Source organism: Chrysoperla carnea, chromosome 3 (assembly GCF_905475395.1).
Source record: "Chrysoperla carnea chromosome 3, inChrCarn1.1, whole genome shotgun sequence".
Lineage (NCBI taxonomy): Eukaryota > Metazoa > Arthropoda > Insecta > Neuroptera > Chrysopidae > Chrysoperla > Chrysoperla carnea.
The window spans coordinates 39,845,654-39,863,987 of record NC_058339.1 but is presented as its reverse complement, the minus strand read 5'-3'; the positions used below and the strand labels follow the sequence as shown (position 1 = coordinate 39,863,987).

Here is an 18,334-nt window from a genome sequence, read left to right as displayed (position 1 = left end):
TATTTTTTCTCAAAAACTGTGCATTTTACCTTTGGAAGTATCTCTTTCGCTAAAAATACTTCCAAATGCAGATTTTAATGTGACTTAAAGTTTAAAATAGTATTGGAATCTTTGGATCTATGATACTTTCAACACACAACGCAACATTTGATAATTAATTTGACGGACTGTGAAAACATAATGTAAATGTAATTTTTAGTGTTGCTTAGAAATTTTTGCGAAAATATTTTAGTACTTAATTAATTTTGGCATTATTATTTCTAAAGATATGAAAATGTCTTCATTTTATTTATTTATTTCATTAATTTTTAATTAACATATTTATAATATTAATTTTATGCAAATTAATTTAGCATATATTCTGTTGGATAATTAAAAACAGGTGAAACTTAAATGAAATATTTTGCTGAGGTCATTTAATTTGTCTTATGTCAATTTATGATAAATATTTTAATTAAAATTGCATAAGATAAAATTTTCGTTTGTATAAAACTTTAGCAAAGAGATTCCAGGTTAAGTCAACGGTATAGAATGAGAGTAGAAAGGGCATGGCTTTATTGCCAGTTCGAGTAGATTGTTTTATGGTTGCGAGGCTTGGAATTTCAAGCAGTAAGTGAAGTCTTTTTGTTTATTCTGTAGTCTCAAATAATGATGTTTATTAAGGGATTTGGTGGCAGTACAAGCTTACCTATGTCTAATTGTGGTAAAGGAAAGGATACCGTTGGACTACGGTTAATGATAAGTCATTTTGGGATAAGTATTTTTAGTTTATAACAATTTTCAAACTACAAATTTTATGTTTATCGTTATTCAAAAGTGAATTCTTCCATAGAATTCAAAAAACAGTACCTTTCCGACAAAAGCGTGGATGTTTTAGACGGAAAGAAACTAATTTTTGGGTGTGTTATTCACATGAAAACATCGAATATTGGGTATTTCTTATACTTGTTAACATCTAACGGTCTATTCGAAACCTATCCAGCCACTGCCAAACATTAGAGTTTTGTGCCGATGTAATATTTATAGACAATAAGAAATAATCTGAAAGAATGATTAAAAAACTTGTTTAAACAATTTCATCCATTTATGATTGATGACATTTAATAATGGACTGGAACTTTTAAAACAATTTCTAAATTATGTAATTAAAAAAATATATACTGGGTGTTCCAAACCACCCGTCCAGGCTGATTATTCTGAATAGTTTTTAAAAAAAATTGAAACGAAAAAACACGTATCAAATATTTTTTGAAACTCTATCTAACCATACCAAAAACACCCTCCACCCTCAAACCCTGTTAGGGGTAGGGGGTGTAACTTGAAAAAATCAAATGGAAACCCCTATTTTTTTCTGCAGATTTGGATTCTTCAGAAGAAAAGACAAACATTTTGTCTAAGAAATTTTTCCCGATTTTCGGTAGATCGCGCTACAATCGACAAAAATCGTTCTTTTAGATTTGGCATAAGAATTGCGCCGTTCAATGACAAAAATCAAAACGAAAAAGTAAAAAAAAAAAAATAAAAACACAAACACACAGAACCAAAACAAAAACAAAACAAAAGCAACACAAAAGTTAGAAATTCAACGAAAATAAAAGAGAAGCGAAAATGTCGAATTGCGGTAATTGAGGTAAACCACTAGACAATTGGGAGGATGCTAAATAAAGCTCTTAGAAAGAATTAGATATGAATCATTTTAGATTTAATTTTTTTTCAGACTTTCCAAAATAAAAAAAAACATTTTTACAATAATAATTTTTCTAAATCATAATAAAATATGAAAAACAAAAACAGAATAGTCTTTTCTTCAAAAAAACAAAAACAAAATTGAAAATAACTATTCTCGACTCAAAAAACTTTTCTCGCCTTCACTTGAACTGCAATTCTAATGCCAAATCTAAAAGAACGATTTTTGTCGATTGTAGCGTGATCTACCGAAAATCGGGAAAAATTTCTTAGACAAAATGTTTGTCTTTTCTTCTGAAGAATCCAAATCTGCAGAAAAAAATAGGGGTTTCCATTTGATTTTTTCAAGTTACACCCCCTACCCCTAACAGGGGTTGAGTGTGGAGGGTGTTTTTGGTATGGTTAGATAGAGTTTCAAAAAATATTTGATACGTGTTTTTTCGTTTCAATTTTTTTTGAAAACTATTCAGAATAATCAGCCTGGACGGGTGGTTTGGAACACCCCGTATAGTAAATATGTATTAGGAAAAATATTTTGGCATGTGATACCCGGTAGTTTAGAATACAACTTCGATACCAGGGTGAAACTATGTTTCAGCGGATCTTTTAACGGTCTAGTTATTCCACAGTCCGCTTTTTTCAGATTTAAGTGTGCTTTTGACTTTCATACTTTTGACAACTGGCGGCAAAGGCCACTTTTGTAATCTTTTTAAATACACTTTAATAAATAAAACTTTTTTATCCATTTAACGAAAAATACTATATCTGAATCGTAGACATACATCAAAGGTGTAAGACATGAAGAGGAAAATCAAATGATATCCAGTTGGAAAGTACATTACTGCTGCCATTTTAGAAAAAACCGAAAAACATTCAGCTTGAAGTCCACTTTTGCTTAGACATATAGAATCTGAGCTGCTTAGCTTTACTTACCTTTACTAAACTTAACTTTTTGGTCTTGAATTATCCAGGTATTTTCGTCGATAGTACGTAGAAGTCGAGTGTTGTTTTTAGAGTCGAAGGTCCTTAAAGCATAAAGATCCGACAGCATCGATATCGAATTTTCAGGTGAAAAACATCCTTTATATGGGTCACATTTTTTTTTAAGTACTGATCCGAAACAAGAATTTTAAACTCAGTCCACTACCATTAAAAAATACATTTTTATAACAAGTGTGCTATGGAATGTGAAAACTGGGCAAATTGATAATTTAATAGTGCTGTGTATTGAAATATTTCAATAAACTTGTATTAATTTTTAGTAAAGATCAAAATAATGAAAAAATTATAAATGCAAATTTCGGCATGAAAATCGGTATATTTGTACAAAAAATATTCTAAGCAACTTTTTCAAATAGTTTATATTTCGATATCTGTAATTATCTCTGACGCTAGACGAAATATTAAGAATCGGCTCCATTTATCAATCTGTATTAGCAGGGCCGGATTAATCCTCAACGAGGCCCTAGGCAACCATCAACTTGGGGGCCCTTTTTTCACGTCCGTTCCCTTCTTTTTTCGATTAAAAAATACAAACTTAATCTGACTCAATGCAAAGTATACCTAACATCTCGAATCGCTCTTGTCGCGTTGTAGCTCTTTCAGCAGCTTTGATTTTTTTTTAATTGCGAGAAGGATCGTTCGGCAGAACAATTTGTGATCATTAATGTTAAAAAAATCCGAAGAGCTATTTCTGTGTTAGGAAATACATCGGCTAATTGATCTTCCATTAGAATCTTATACAAATGACTATAAGTTTTGTCAAAGTAGTCGGAAATGTCCTTTTTAGGAACTTAATTGTCTAGTTCGTCGGTCGTCGCCTTTTGAATGCGGCCAATTGAGTTTTATTTATTTGAGTAAAATTTATTTTCAGTTCTGATTATATTTCCTTTCACTCTCTAGAATTTTATGTTTGTAAGAAAATTTTAGAAGGCTTTTTCATTTTTTGGGGGCCCCCTAAAATCGGGGGCCCCAGGCAACTGCCTATTCTGCCTACTTGTTAATCCGGCCCTGTGTATTCGGCTGAGTTTAAAGTTCCGATTTCGGTTAAGCATCTTAAAAAATGTGATTACTAACTTTGTATGACTGTGCATTTCAAATCTATAAATAGCGAAAATATGAGAGTGTTTTCATCTTAAATGCGACACACTGTATATTCTATATAGAGGTAATGAACTAGTAGTAGGAACCTACTAAAGAGATTTCACTTAATGTTGCTTGAATGAAATTTGTATACATAAAGAAGTTTAAAACGGATGTATAAAAACTTGTAAACAAAATACCTCTAACTTAACTTATAATAACTTGAATATAAAAAAATTCACATATCAGCAATAAAAAAAAACTAAATAGCGATAATTCAAACGTGCATATCTAAAATATCATTTAACATAAGAAGTACCTACATCTATAATATACAACAACAAAACAATTTTAATTATTTTTCTTAATCACAAAATAAAATTGTTTGTTAAATTAGTTTTTGTGTGGGTGGTACTGTTATAATAGAAGTATATACAAATTTATCAGGCATGTTCTCCGTTAGGTGAGTGATGTTCAACTTAATAAATTTAAGTTGAAGTTATATTTAATGTGTACTAGACAATTGAACTAGAGTCTTGAAGTGATAAAACTTCATAGGAAAAACGGGAAAATATTGATATGTGCGAACATGTGGTTTCGTAAAACGATAAAATTTCATAAATGGGGTTATTGAAATTTAACATCATAGAATAAAGCCGTTTATATACTCGAAAAAGAAAATTTTTGGGGTGTCGACTAAAAAAATTGCTTTTTTACAATTACTCCAGAGAACAGCGCAGAAGTTACACGTCAAATTGTCAAAAGGGACTCAATTTAGGTAATTTTTTGGGTCAAAATAGTCTTAATTTTGATTGTTCTTCCAAATCAGAGATAAAAATTTTTTAGGACTTTCTGCAATTTTCAGGAGTATGCCTTTAAAAAATAAAGAAAATTAAATCAACAAAAGTTATCAGAGAATTTGATGACATTTGAGATTTCGCAATTTTGTTGAGTAATTTAAATACCCTCAAAAATACAAAAACCGGGATCATTTAGCGATAGAGTGAGTATTTTTTGAGATACAGTTTTTTTTTCAGAGAAATTCTGTAAATATATCAAATATTCTCAAATATTTGTGAAATGAGTTGAATGCGTTCGTGGTTTGATTTTACTCAAAATAATTACTCAAAATAATTCATAGACTCAAAACTATTTTTGTTTTTGCCACAAAATGATCAGTCTACGAGAGGTTGACTAAAGTGATCGTTCCTGAATATATCGACACCTTTTATAAGATTTTAGAGAGTAGTCATTAAAAGTAAAATTGTATTTTTAACACTATCAACAGAATTTTTGAAAACAACACACTCCGAAAGGCCATATTTAGAGTTGCAGTTTTGGCTCCCTCCTCAAATGAAAAATTAACAAACTTGCAAAATATATATGTCTTAAGGAAAATAAAGATAATAAAAATGCTGTAATCTTAAATTGGTCTAGGTATTACATGTTTTTTAACGAGGTTCAACATCACTCTTAAGTATGTTTATAATACAATACATATAAATGTATAGAATGTACATCCGGTCATCTATGGTGTCCAATGTCCGGTGTTTGAAAAACAAGAGTTATTGTTTTGAGATAAGAAAGCGAATAGTCATTCGATCAGAGACCGGGGTACGAAGACGCTATACGCTTTAAAAAGCATATCATCATCACCATAATACATTTATACACAGTATGTTCACTTCTAGAATTGCATTAAAAGGACGTTTTCAATTTTATATAAGTGAAAAGTAAAAGATTATTTTGTTTGAAAGGATAATAAAATATATGGATTTAGCTGATGAGAGAATTATTTGCATTCCAAAGGAATTGGAGCTGTATTTGTCAAAATTCTAAAGTAAAAAATTACGTGTTTAACTAAACATAGCTAAACTATGGGTGCGATATATATTATAAGCCATTTTAAACTATCCACCTCAATATCTCTCCAGGAAAGTTCTATTTAAAATAACCTTTAATTTGACCTTGAACTTAAAGTAATTTCAATCAGTTAGGTCATTTCAAAGTGCAAGTTGAATTTGTTAAATAGGAACATCTGTTTTGAAAATTATACGTTTGGATAAGTAATTGCCTTTTTGTAATGATATTTCAAAATCAAGTCAAGGGTCAAATTACAATAAAATACAAGTGAAATTTCCAAAATCCTCGACAAATTTTTCATCTGCGAAACTCTAAACTTCCATTTGAAAGATATCTAAGAAAACTTTCCATTGAATTTCCTTTTCCCTTAAAGCCATTTCCAAACTGAGCCGATTTGGAAGATTATCCCAAATTTTTTCGGGTAAGAACTCTGAATTCGCACTTAAAACATAGCTAAGAACACTCTACATTAAATTACATTTCAAACAAAACCAAAAAAACCAAAATCGGTTTATCCGTTTAGTCGATACGATGCCACAGACAGACAGACAGACACACACATAGCGGTCAAACTTATAACACCCCTTTTTTTTAAACAAAACAAAACATTAAAAAAAAATTTGAATTCAGGGTTACTCACTCCAGAATTCACTAATTTGGAGCGAATTGGTGGCTTAAGTAATCAAAGATAAACGCCTGAAGTAGATCAGGTTCCAATGGCTGACTACCAGAGGCATATTTTGGTTATAGGGCCCATTGCATAAAATTTTACGATCTTTTATTAAAGACTTCGTTGCAATAAATGATAAAACCTTCAACATACAAAATGATGTATAAATGACAAAAATTAAAAACTCGATTACTTTTAAATTGTTAACTTTTCAGGGACTAAATCGGCGGATACAATATATCGTATCCCAACGCTCCCATGATTTTAAGATTGAAACACTATAAGAAATCCTTAATTAACCGTACTGTACATACAAGTACCGTGTTTAACCCATCCTATAAGAAGAGAAGAATAAAGACGGCATGTTATAACTACTTTGAGTTAGGTCATTCATATCCTTCCATCCATTTGTCTTTGCTGTATATGTCTGTCTTTTTTATTTATTTAAAAACTCTTCTCGGTATATAGAAAAGTGTCCGTTTGTCTTTTGTTTCATCTAATTCTTAAACGTTTGTATACTGTTGTAGTATTATATGAGAGTGTGTCTCACTGATTCATTTCAATGATTATGCCGCGTTTTAACACTACACTTTAACTACCATGACACTAAACAAAACCCACATGATTTTGAAATTGTTTGGATTTGTATTATGGGCTGATTATAAAATGACATGACAACTCTCAAACAATACTAGATAACTACTGTACAATGGAAATCAAGAAGTGTTTCCCTGGCGACTTACTTCAATAACACGTTAGTCAATCCACGCCATTTATAAATATATTTTGACATCTCAAAAGTAACATCCATAGAGAAGAATTGTAAGCTTAGCTTTAATGCAGTCAAAAGAGTGTCTAGCCTCTTTATGAGAGGTATAACAAGCTAGAAAATAGTTCAGACTTTTCTTTTATCACTCTGGAAATTAGCGTAAAACACAGATAATGAATTACATGTAATCGTCTTGAGGTATTGAACCTTAAAGATAAGGTAAACAGGATTTTTGTAAATAACCCATTAAGCTAAATTTGTTATACTTGTTTTTTAGCGCTGTAATGAAAACAGATATCTTGAAGAAAAAGGATGCCGAGTAAGTTTCTTATCTGACGATTGACAAAAATTGTTGTCATAGTTATTTGTATAGAGGATTCTATACTTTTTTATAGCAGTTTCAAATATTTAATTGTAATTGTTTCAGGTTTTTCAACCTTTTTGAACCTCGAAATAAAACGTAGCACGATGAAAATTACAAAAATTTATCTTATTTTAATATTTTTTTCTCTTTTCACGCACGAGGTACGTAGAATGAAAGGCTGGTTCGGCAATGCAAACACTCATTCGAAGTATTGAAGCCCATGGTATTTCCCTTTATCTATTTCAGCTACAGAAAGTGTTGAGATCTTGCACTACATCAGCCCATCACAGCTTTTAGTTCAATTAATTTTAGTTGTGACGGCGTAAATTATATTAGCTACCCTCGGAAAATCTAGTACGGAGTTGGTATGTTTTAACCAACTGAGCCACTTGGACTTGTTTCGATGTTCGTCAATGAATTATTATTTTTAAAATATAAATTATTTCTAAGTATTAAGATTTTTAGATAAAACAAAAGTAGCTAAGCCTTCACCTTCACATTTCGAACAATATATAATTATTTTTAATTATTTTTGTATCACAGAATCAGAAAAGCCAGTATCTGTGCTAATTTCTATGCTTAATAAATCACTTGTATTTGAGCTACAGTCTAGCAAATTTTTAACTTAATTTTGTCTTTACCCATCAACTGATATACAAAATAATTATTACGTTTTGGTAAAATGTTTTTGATTCACTTATTACTTATATAAAATAAATAGTTTAACTTATTCGTGTGACCATCAGAAATATGTACACCATGTATACAGCTTGCTATTAAAGTTTCAGGTTACCATAACTGCTTACTAGATTCTGAACTTTTGACATCCACCGATGTGCCTTTCTTTGTTTTTTTTTATTTTTACACTTATAATAAAACACATTCAATGAAATACGTGAAATACTACATACATTGAACAGAAATTAAATGTATTTTGGTTAGTTTTTTTAAGAACGAATTTATGGTCACAGGAAAACAGCGCAAATTTGACAGATCACAAAGTTTAGCAGAACATATTCCAGTTTTCTAAAAAAAAACTATGATCTTTCTTAAGAACAAATCTATGATCTTTTTCTTGTTTTTTATCTGAAACTGACGAACTTTTTACAGCATTGAAATAATTTCATGCTTCACCAACTAGGAAATTTTTTATACAATTACAACATAATCATATATGATGAACCAATCCTCAGCCTTAAAAAGGGAGAAGATACACTTGCTTTCCTATACGACCTCAAATCAGTATTCAAATATGTAGAAAAATGGGAAAAAAATGTAAGATTTGTGAAAAAAAATTCCAATTCTAGTTGAAAATTATTAATTATAAAATAAAAACTTCCACTGCAAGAACTGACCAAGTTCCTAACTCTTCTCGGCGTTGAATACTTTAGCTCTCCCGGCGAAGTAGAAGAATTAAACATAATATTAAATTTAATTCGCCGTTGAAATCACTTTAAGTTTCTTGCATACAAACACTTGTCAACGTGAAATCACCAAACATTAGGATTCTTAGTTTCAGAAATTATCAAAAACATGCTCAGTTTACTGAATTCCGAATAAACATAATATATTATGTTGAGCTGCTATGTACTGGAACATAAGATATTTATATATTTACAAGTTTCAACAAGTATATAAGTAAAACGTATAGATATCTTAAAGTACGCTGTTGTAAATTATATATTGTGTATTGTTTAATTTATGATTATTCATCAACTTTAGATTGAATCAGTAAAATATAAATTTAATATGGTTTGTTGCTGTTTTGTTCTGCAGTGTTAATTACCATTATTACTTTTTTTAAGTTGTTTAAAGAATGTTTTATTTAGTGATTCAGAAAACATTATTTCAATACAGTATATTTCGGTTAATAGGCGCCAGCCGATAATGACGATATTCTAGTATCAAGATATTGGTTTTCAATCAAAGGTACACTTTTAAGCCGAATGATTTGAACTGAAAAAATACAGGCAAGAAAAGGCAAATATTTCCAAAATAAAGAATTCCAAGCGAGGACGAATTATTAAAGTGAAAAAAATATATAACGCATATATAGTAATAGAACTTCACAAGAAAGTGACCTGAGGAGCCATTCAGTCAAGAAATAATACTTGAAAATGAAATATTTTATCAATAAAAGTTATGAACACATGAATGCAAAACCTCGAACTTTAAAGAACTAAGCCAAGATTATCTACGATCAGCTGTTAATTTTGTTGTTACATAACATTGTCATTAATCATTAAATAAGACTTCAAAGTATCCCATGTCTCCCTTTCGGGCTTGACCAGTATTTCAACAGCTTAGCCTGAAAAAGACTGATAGTGAATAAATTGTGTGTGTAAATATCAAAAAATTGGTTGGCCAGTTTTCGTATCCTTCATTTTATTTACCCAATGGCAAACCTTATGACATCTTTCGTGGGTTTCTCAATATTCACATGTGATTGACAAATTCATGCCCGCATTTTGCAGCTTTTTGTTTTTTGAAGCTTGTAACTGATACAGTGAACTGATATACGATCTTGCGCACGTATACATCTATTTTATGAACTTTTAGTATTATACTTGTTGATATTTCCAACCAGATTCTCCCGTGTTTTGTGTATCATGTTTATTTTTATTAAATAATCTACAAATTTTAAATTGAGTAATTTTTTCTAAATGTCGCCATTTTGAAATGCCGAACATGACGCCTTTCAACATAAATATTGATTACATCAGACAATTTCTAAATATTGTAAATCAATTTCTTACTTAGATAATTTCTTTATATATGAAAACGACGTAAATTATATACGTTCTCTTTATTTTGTACCACTCAATATATTTCTAGTTAATAAATATTCAGTTAAGCACATTAACTTATTTCATTCATACTGAATTGCAAATTCGACACCAAACACCTTATCGTATTAACTTTTAATTTGGTCACTATATGTGTATGTTTATAAAGGTTGTGGTGTATAATGTTTTATTGGTTAAATTCAATGTTTAATTCATGTAGTTTTTTTAAATTAAACAATATTGTTTATGTTGTATAGAATATAAAATATGTATATCTTATAATATATATTTATTTTTGTATTTTGCAGGGTGCGGTAATCAAATTAATTACCTATACAAAATCAGTTAAATTTCATAGAGTTAAAACCTAGTAAGTTTTCTAATCATATCTTATGAACATTGTTTTTATAATTTTATTGCTTGTTCAATATTTGTAATATTGTGTTGTTTCATATCTGAAAATTGATTAAGAGTGAGGAGTCAATAAGAGATAATTGACTCTAATAATATCTACAACTTAAAATAAATCTCAGAAATTGAAGAGACGGACCGTAATTACTGTTTCACAAAAATGCATTAATTGTCTTAAGTAAATTAGTAGTCTCATCTCTGTTGACTTATATTTCGAATCTGAAGTTCCTAATCCACGATCTACTAGAAGCCTACTAGAAATCCACGACCTACTTAACACTTTTTTTTTTCTCGAACACTGGCAATTAGAATCATTTTAAACATAGCACATTTATTTTTTTGCATAGATCAACTTTCAAGAAAACCTATTGGTAAGAGTTACAATTTGAAAGGAAAAACGGAATTGCATTTGAGCTTTTTGATACCTACATTTTAATATTCAGACAATGAGTCTATAATATGTTTCAAGCATGTGGGGTCCTAGCACAAAAGTGAATGTTGAGGAAAACTGACGTCAAAGATGAGTTATTTATTATATATATTTTTTGTGTGTAGATGTTAGTTATTGTACTCCTTCTAAGCGGATGTACTGATTCTGATGAAATTTTGTGTGTGTGTGTGTGTCTTCAAGTGGATTCAATGATGGTTTAGATTCATCATACGGTCCACTACAACTGTCTTTGAAGCTTTCGCACCAAAAAAATTAAATTTAATTAAATGGTGGGAGCGCACATAAATAATATATTACTAATAGTATTGAGGTTTTATTTATTGCTGGCAGGTACACGCCCGCTTTGCTGGTCAATTTCTCCTTTTCCTAGGCCTCAATTATTCACCCTATTATTTACATTTTTATAGATTTTAATTTTTCGGTAAGAACTCTAACTTTTTTGAAAATAAGTTTTGTCCATTATACTCGCTGACATTATAACTTTCTATAGTTCCAATCATTAAATTAACCTGATTTTTATACTTTTTGGATCAAAATCACCCCTTCCACTGAGATTCGTCAAATGCCAAGACAAAGCTTTTTTTCAAGGGGAAGAAATTTCCTATTTTTGTCATATGTTCTAAGATAAGGTTTATACCCTTCTCGTCATTTCATATGTAAATCGATGGAGGTCAGCTCAGTATTTGGGAGTCACGAATAATGTTGTTATTTTAATATGCTTTATTTTTATAATTAGGTATTGATTGTAATTTTTATGTTCTCAAATGTTTTATAAAAAAAATCTCTTGAAACATTGCCTCTTTCGTAGCATTTGCAATGGATGTGTAAACGTTAGTTTAAAGAATAATCGTGACTAAGTTTTTTCCAACGTAAAACACTTCAAAGAAAATTCTGAATAATAAAACGAGATTCTCATAAAAATGTATATATTTAATTAAAATTAATACATCTGTCAACAACCAATAATAAAATATTTCTGAATCAAATTTTTGTTTGTGTGAATAAGTAAGTAACCACAAACAGAAATTTTTACCATATGTTTGGTTGTTTATTTGTTATTTAAAAGAGTATTTTCAGGTGATTAAAAACTATAATATTTATTTATAATTTTGTAATAATTTTATTTAAAATTGTTGATTTTATTCATTTAATTTTATTTACACAAATGTGTTTTTTATTTTCATTCAGAATTAAATTATGTTTTGATAATATTAGATAAATTTAATATGTATTTATTTTAAAGTATAAATATAAATGTAATTACTTAGAATTATTGTGAAATAGTTCATTCAATTATATTGGTAATTCTATTTGGATCAGATGTTTGAATTTGTGTAAAAAAAAATGAGTAGACGTCAAACAGCTGTAATACAGTCGCAACTATAATTTAAATCAAAAATTTTTTTTCAAATATAAAGTAAATAGGAATTAAAAAAAATGTATGCGTCAGTCCAAAACTAACAGCGTCAAAAGTGAAACTTTTTATGTAATTCAAAAACTGTCAATGAGTGTACAAAAAAATACATTGCAGCAAAGAAAAATTGACTGGAAATTATAATAAAAATGATTTAAAATAAAAATCAAGAAAAATCTACAGACTATCCCGAATTAATTACTACGGAAGTTTCACTCGTACGTACTATTATTTACATATACATAAAACTATATACATATACGTACAAGTGAAACTTCCGTAATAATTAATTCGGGATAGTCTGTAGATTTTTCTTGATTTTTATTATAAATCATTTTTATTATAATTTCCAGTCAATTTTTCTTTGCTGCAATGTATTTTTTTGTACACTCATTGACAGTTTTTGAATTACATAAAAAGTTTCACTTTTGACGCTGTTAGTTTTGGACTGACGCATACATTTTTTGTATCTTCATTGACAATAACTGAGAATAAAAACAATATTAAAAAATTTTTAATATGAAATAATTTAATAGACATATACATATATATATATATATATATATATATATATATATATATATATATATATATATATATATATACATATATATATATATATATATATATATATATATATATATATTACATATACATAAACATCTCTCTCACTCTGCTAGAGTAAATGGTAATAAGAAAGAGACAAGGAGTTTAACAGTTTTGTTAGCTCAACGAGTTAACTCTCATGACAAAACGCTAGTGTCCCATAAAAAGTTTCACTTTAATAATATTATATTTCATCTGTATTAAAACCACATTCAGTTTCAGGTTCGTTAGTCCATTGTATTGAAGAAGAAAAATTAACAAAAATTTTTCATATTTTCCCTTTTTATACATTCTTCACGGATTTCCACCATTTCATATTTACTAATTTCAATATGACGATAAAGGATTGATTTTATGTACGACGATAAAATTAGAAATATTCCTAATCGGTCATTTTTAGCTTTCATTCTTATTATTTTCTTCTTTTTTTTTTTTGAATAAAATACATTCTTAATTTGAATTAGAACATTTGGAAAACAATCATGTAAATTGGAGCTTGAAGTATATAAAGCTATTTATTGAAACGGGTAAAGTGACAGGTTCTTACACAAGTTGTAAGAGTATATTAGATTGAATTCTGTATGAAATATAATATATTATAAATTTTCATTCCATTTTTTAATGGCGGTACGTTTTTAAGGAGCTCTAATTTTCAGCGATACCGCTGACGGCTACATAAATCAGACTGAGTGTGATAAATTTGCTGTTTTTTTCGATTTTTTAATAATATTTGAAAAGTCCTTCCTAATTCGATGTCTACTGGATTTTTGAAGTGCCGTCAAATGTTTCATGGAACGACCCGAAGCGTACTTATATTTTTGTTGAGGTCTGCATCTTCTTACTTCATAAAAATTAGTTATCATTGATCTATTCCTACTCAGAATACAGGAGGTAGAGAAAAACTGCAGATCTATTTTTGGGTTATATGGTGCAGTATCTAATCCAATTTGGAATTTAACGTATTAATTTAACGGAATTTAACGAACATTTTTATTTACTAAAATTTAACGAAGAAACCTTATCTTTATTATGATTTTATAATTTTATTCAACATTCATTAAGGTTCTTGGATTGTATCGAAAATGGCAGACGTCGACAGACGATAAATTCAAGTTGTCTGTTATTTTTACGTTTGACTGCTGTCGCTTAAGGACGTTCCCAAGGAAAAACAAAAATAATTACGTTTTCTTACGATTATCTTTAAAACGTGCGATGCGATCTCATTAATATCCGTTATAACCAGGTAAATTTTTTAATACCCCTTGCGGGGCTAAATTTACAGATTTACGTTGTAAACGTTTGCATTTTAACATACAAATCTTAGATTGGAGTGTTTCGGGATGTTGTATTATGTAACAAGAGTGACTTTCTTTTTAATAATATTTTCTGATAATGAAAATTATAACAAACGGAACTGGTTTTTTCTAAAAGTGATTTCTTTTAAATCTTTACGCATTTGGAAAAATATGGAATATATTGAAATAATTATTATATACTTAATTTTCGCTTAATTTTCTACCCTGAAAATTTGAAACAGAAATCAAATAATTTCATTCGTGAAATTCCACCACTTAGTTGAGAACGTCCTTTAGTCTACATTTGCAGCCAAAAACTAAATAGTTTTGTTTTGTAAATTGTCAAATAGCTTCGTTTTAAAAATTACGAATTTTGATGTTCTCCCTAAAACAATAAAAATATATAATAGTGGGTACATTGATTTTAAAATATTTTGTTTGTAAAAATATTTATTTGAAGGTACATGTACCTATACATACCTATAAACATTTGAAACTAGTCTAGACAACAATAAAAAATACTAAAAAAAAATATCAAAACCTTTAAAAAAACGAAATCTTTTTGTATAAATAATATAAAAACCATACAAATTTATTTTTATTACACTGTGTTAAATTTCATAAGAATTCAGTAGCTAATTCTTCTAATTTGACGTGCCTTTGGCGCCACAAATAAATGGCGACAACAATTTATTTTAAAAACGTACCACCATCATCGCTTCGTTGTAATGTAACTTCAGTTTTTAACGATACACACTCACAAACATACATAGAAGTTACAAACAAACTCACTTCTAATGCATGAAAAGAGAAGTTATATTATTGTTGTTTTTGACGATTACTCAAATAACATACCCATAAGATGTGGAATATATGTTTTCTTCTTCACTTGTTTTCTATTGTTCTGTCAGTATGAAAGATTTGCTATCGATGCGTCGTAGTTTTTATCGATTATATTTTATATTTAAGGAAAAAAATCAATTCTATAAAAGCATTAGCAGGTAAATTGCACGAACTTTATCTATCGTATTTTATTGTGAGGTCAATTAAGAAAAATTTTAATTTTAGAAATAGTGAATTTTACAAAATTTATAGTTAAATATTTCTTACTGAAAGTAGCCAGGGTTGAAGTGCATGTAGCACCTGACAGTGGTTGCTTTTAACAGGCTTACCGACCGCATTCCTTTACAAAAAATAATGGGCATTCCATAAATAAGAATGCATTAGCAAGCTTCACTAATGCATATTTAAATTTATCAAATTATTTTTGGTTAAATAGTAGGGAAGTGCTCTGTAGTGACCCCTCAGAGTAAAATGATATCTCGTTGTTGTCAATGAACCGTTAAAGTTATCTAGGATATTTTTCGATAGATGGCGTGAACATGATTAGAATAATCGATCAACAGCCTTATTTTGATGTATAAGTTATTTTGTGTTAGCCAAAATATTACTTTTACTGCTTATAATCTATGGAAGGAAAATCAACGTGAAATTTCTTTTTTTGTATGAGCTTTCGCCGGCTCATTGTTTTACTCTTGGCTTTTGTTGACTTTTAATATTATTTTAACACATTTTGATAGGAGTATAATAAATTTTAAGGTCAGTTTTAATATGGATATTCAAATGTGTCGATACGGACAAAATGATCCCTTTTATATTCGTTAAAATGATCTCTATTTTGTACTTAAAATTATAATAGGTAAAATGGTCCCCCATCATGTAGTGGGTTTTGAATGTGTTGATTTAAATAATTTTACCAGTGATTTTTGTTTTCATAATAATCGTTGATGCAGTGTAAAAGAACAGTTAATATTTTATGTGAACTGTTAAGTAAAAAATGCAATGGGATAATTTTACCCACCCATATTTACCAGGTCATAAAAAGGATCCCTCTTGAGAAATGAATTGCATAGCTCTAAAAATTTGAACAAATCCAAAAAACTGATTGGCATACCAATAATGCCACTCTTGAATAAAGAAACCAAAAATATTTCGACGTTATACTTATCTCGAATAGTTTGGTTATAAATTACATATTTTCTTATAGGACTCATTATGGGACACCTTCCCTTATTCACAATTTCAATGATTTTTATGCAGCTTACGTAACTTTCATTCAGGTTATACTGACTACCTTAAGTTGGTGCTTTTAAGGTAAGAACATTATTCGTGTAATTTACCTGCGACGTATAAAAAACTGTTCATATTATTTCAGAGTTTCAAACATTAGCAAAAAAAAGCCGAGATTTTTAACACTCTTAAGTTATTATTAGGAATTTCGATTATTTTTCATTTAGCAATGATTCAAATGTTTTGTTTTTAAATAACTTTGCATTTTAAGATTTTAATCTGATTTAATGGATTTGCCTTAATTGGTTTGCAGAATTTTTGGTTAATTATCCATAGTCTTTCTTAAATAGTTTTCATGTTACGAATTTTTAATGAAATATTTGTTATAAACCGTCTTATAATTGTTGGTTAAATTGTCTTTATCAATTATATTCATTTCTCTTTTCCCAAAAAAATAATATATGCAATTTATATATAGTTAAAATACAACATTAAGAATAAGCTAACTTCAAGCTTAATGGTAGAATTTTAAGATCTAGATTGGGGAAATGAATGTGTGACTGTGTCTTTTCCGAAGGATATGCGTTTGCGGGTGGCCATTAAGTTTTTCAATGTAGGTCAAAGAAGTCTAAACTGATTTTACTAAAAATGAATCGTAAGAATGGTGGTGACAGTCCGGTGCAATAAGATAGACGATACAAGATAACCAATATGATGGGTGACAGTCCCAAAATTGAAAAAATTGAAAATTAAAATCATCTTACCCTGTTCTTCATATTATATCAAGAAAAATCTCTTTTTAAAGAGATTCTAACAATATATACTTTTATAACCGAATTCGCTCGTCCACTAATTTGAATAAATTGGGTACTGCTAGAAACATGCCAATAGTACGATTAATTAAAGATTATTTACTACCCAAGAAACTGAATATTGTGGACATCAAGTCCTCATTGGAATTGAATGTATTTCAAACAATAAAATTTTGCAATAAACAATAATATGCGCGCAACAAATCAAAGGAAATTAAAACAATGGTAGATTTTAAAAACTACATAGATGAAAAAATAAACTCAAAAAAACATACCACTAGCACTCCATATTCATTTCATTATAACCTTATTTTATATTCAACAAGCATTTTGATAGTCGTGTTGGTTGCACTGCGCTCGCTGTGTGTGTAAAATTAAAAATTATATATGAATGCACAACGTACCATTAATAACTTTTAAGAACTTGTAATTTTACTTATGGTTAACCCGCATCACGATACATTTTTGTTATTCATTGATTGGTTTTTAATGTGACAACCCAATTTCATGTTGAATTTATTTTTTATTCATTTTCTGTTTTCAGTTTTTTTGTTTTGTTTAGAATTATATTTTAGTTTTTAGTTAGGTTTTATAAAGTAATACAATAGGGTTGTAAGAAATTCAAGAATTGAATTTAAAGTTTTTTTTTTATTAAAAATTTTAACATTATTTTATAATTGAGTACATCTTCGTATTGTCCTTATTTATCATTGTGTTGTTAAACGTTTTTAAACGAATCCTTTGATGTGTCATGAATATCAATATTTGAAACGAAAAGTAAATAAATTTGGCGATATTTTTGTCTGACGAATACATAGCTTTTGTTTTTTTGGAATATACATTTAGAGTTCGAAATTGAAACATAAACTTTACAACTGTAAAACCAACGAACCCAGAATAAAATTAAATCCAATTAACACTGAAAATGAACCTTAAGCTTGTTTTTGTATATTAATGAAGATCATAAACATTTGAACAGAGCACGAAAAGCCTTAGGCCTTTTCTGCCAAGAAAATATTAATTACAAGTGTCTTTCAAAATATACAATCAAAAAA

The 18,334-nt window shown here is 28.8% G+C and overlaps 1 long non-coding RNA gene across 1 annotated transcript; it reads left to right on the top strand.

The window, feature by feature from the left end:
• Positions 1 to 3,387: 3,387 nt before the first annotated feature.
• LOC123296617 lies at positions 3,388 to 17,865 on the top strand. The gene is made up of 3 exons (XR_006535184.1): positions 3,388 to 3,527; positions 12,446 to 12,455; positions 17,855 to 17,865. It is a non-coding gene; the product is annotated as an uncharacterized LOC123296617 (long non-coding RNA).
• Positions 17,866 to 18,334: the final 469 nt, after the last annotated feature.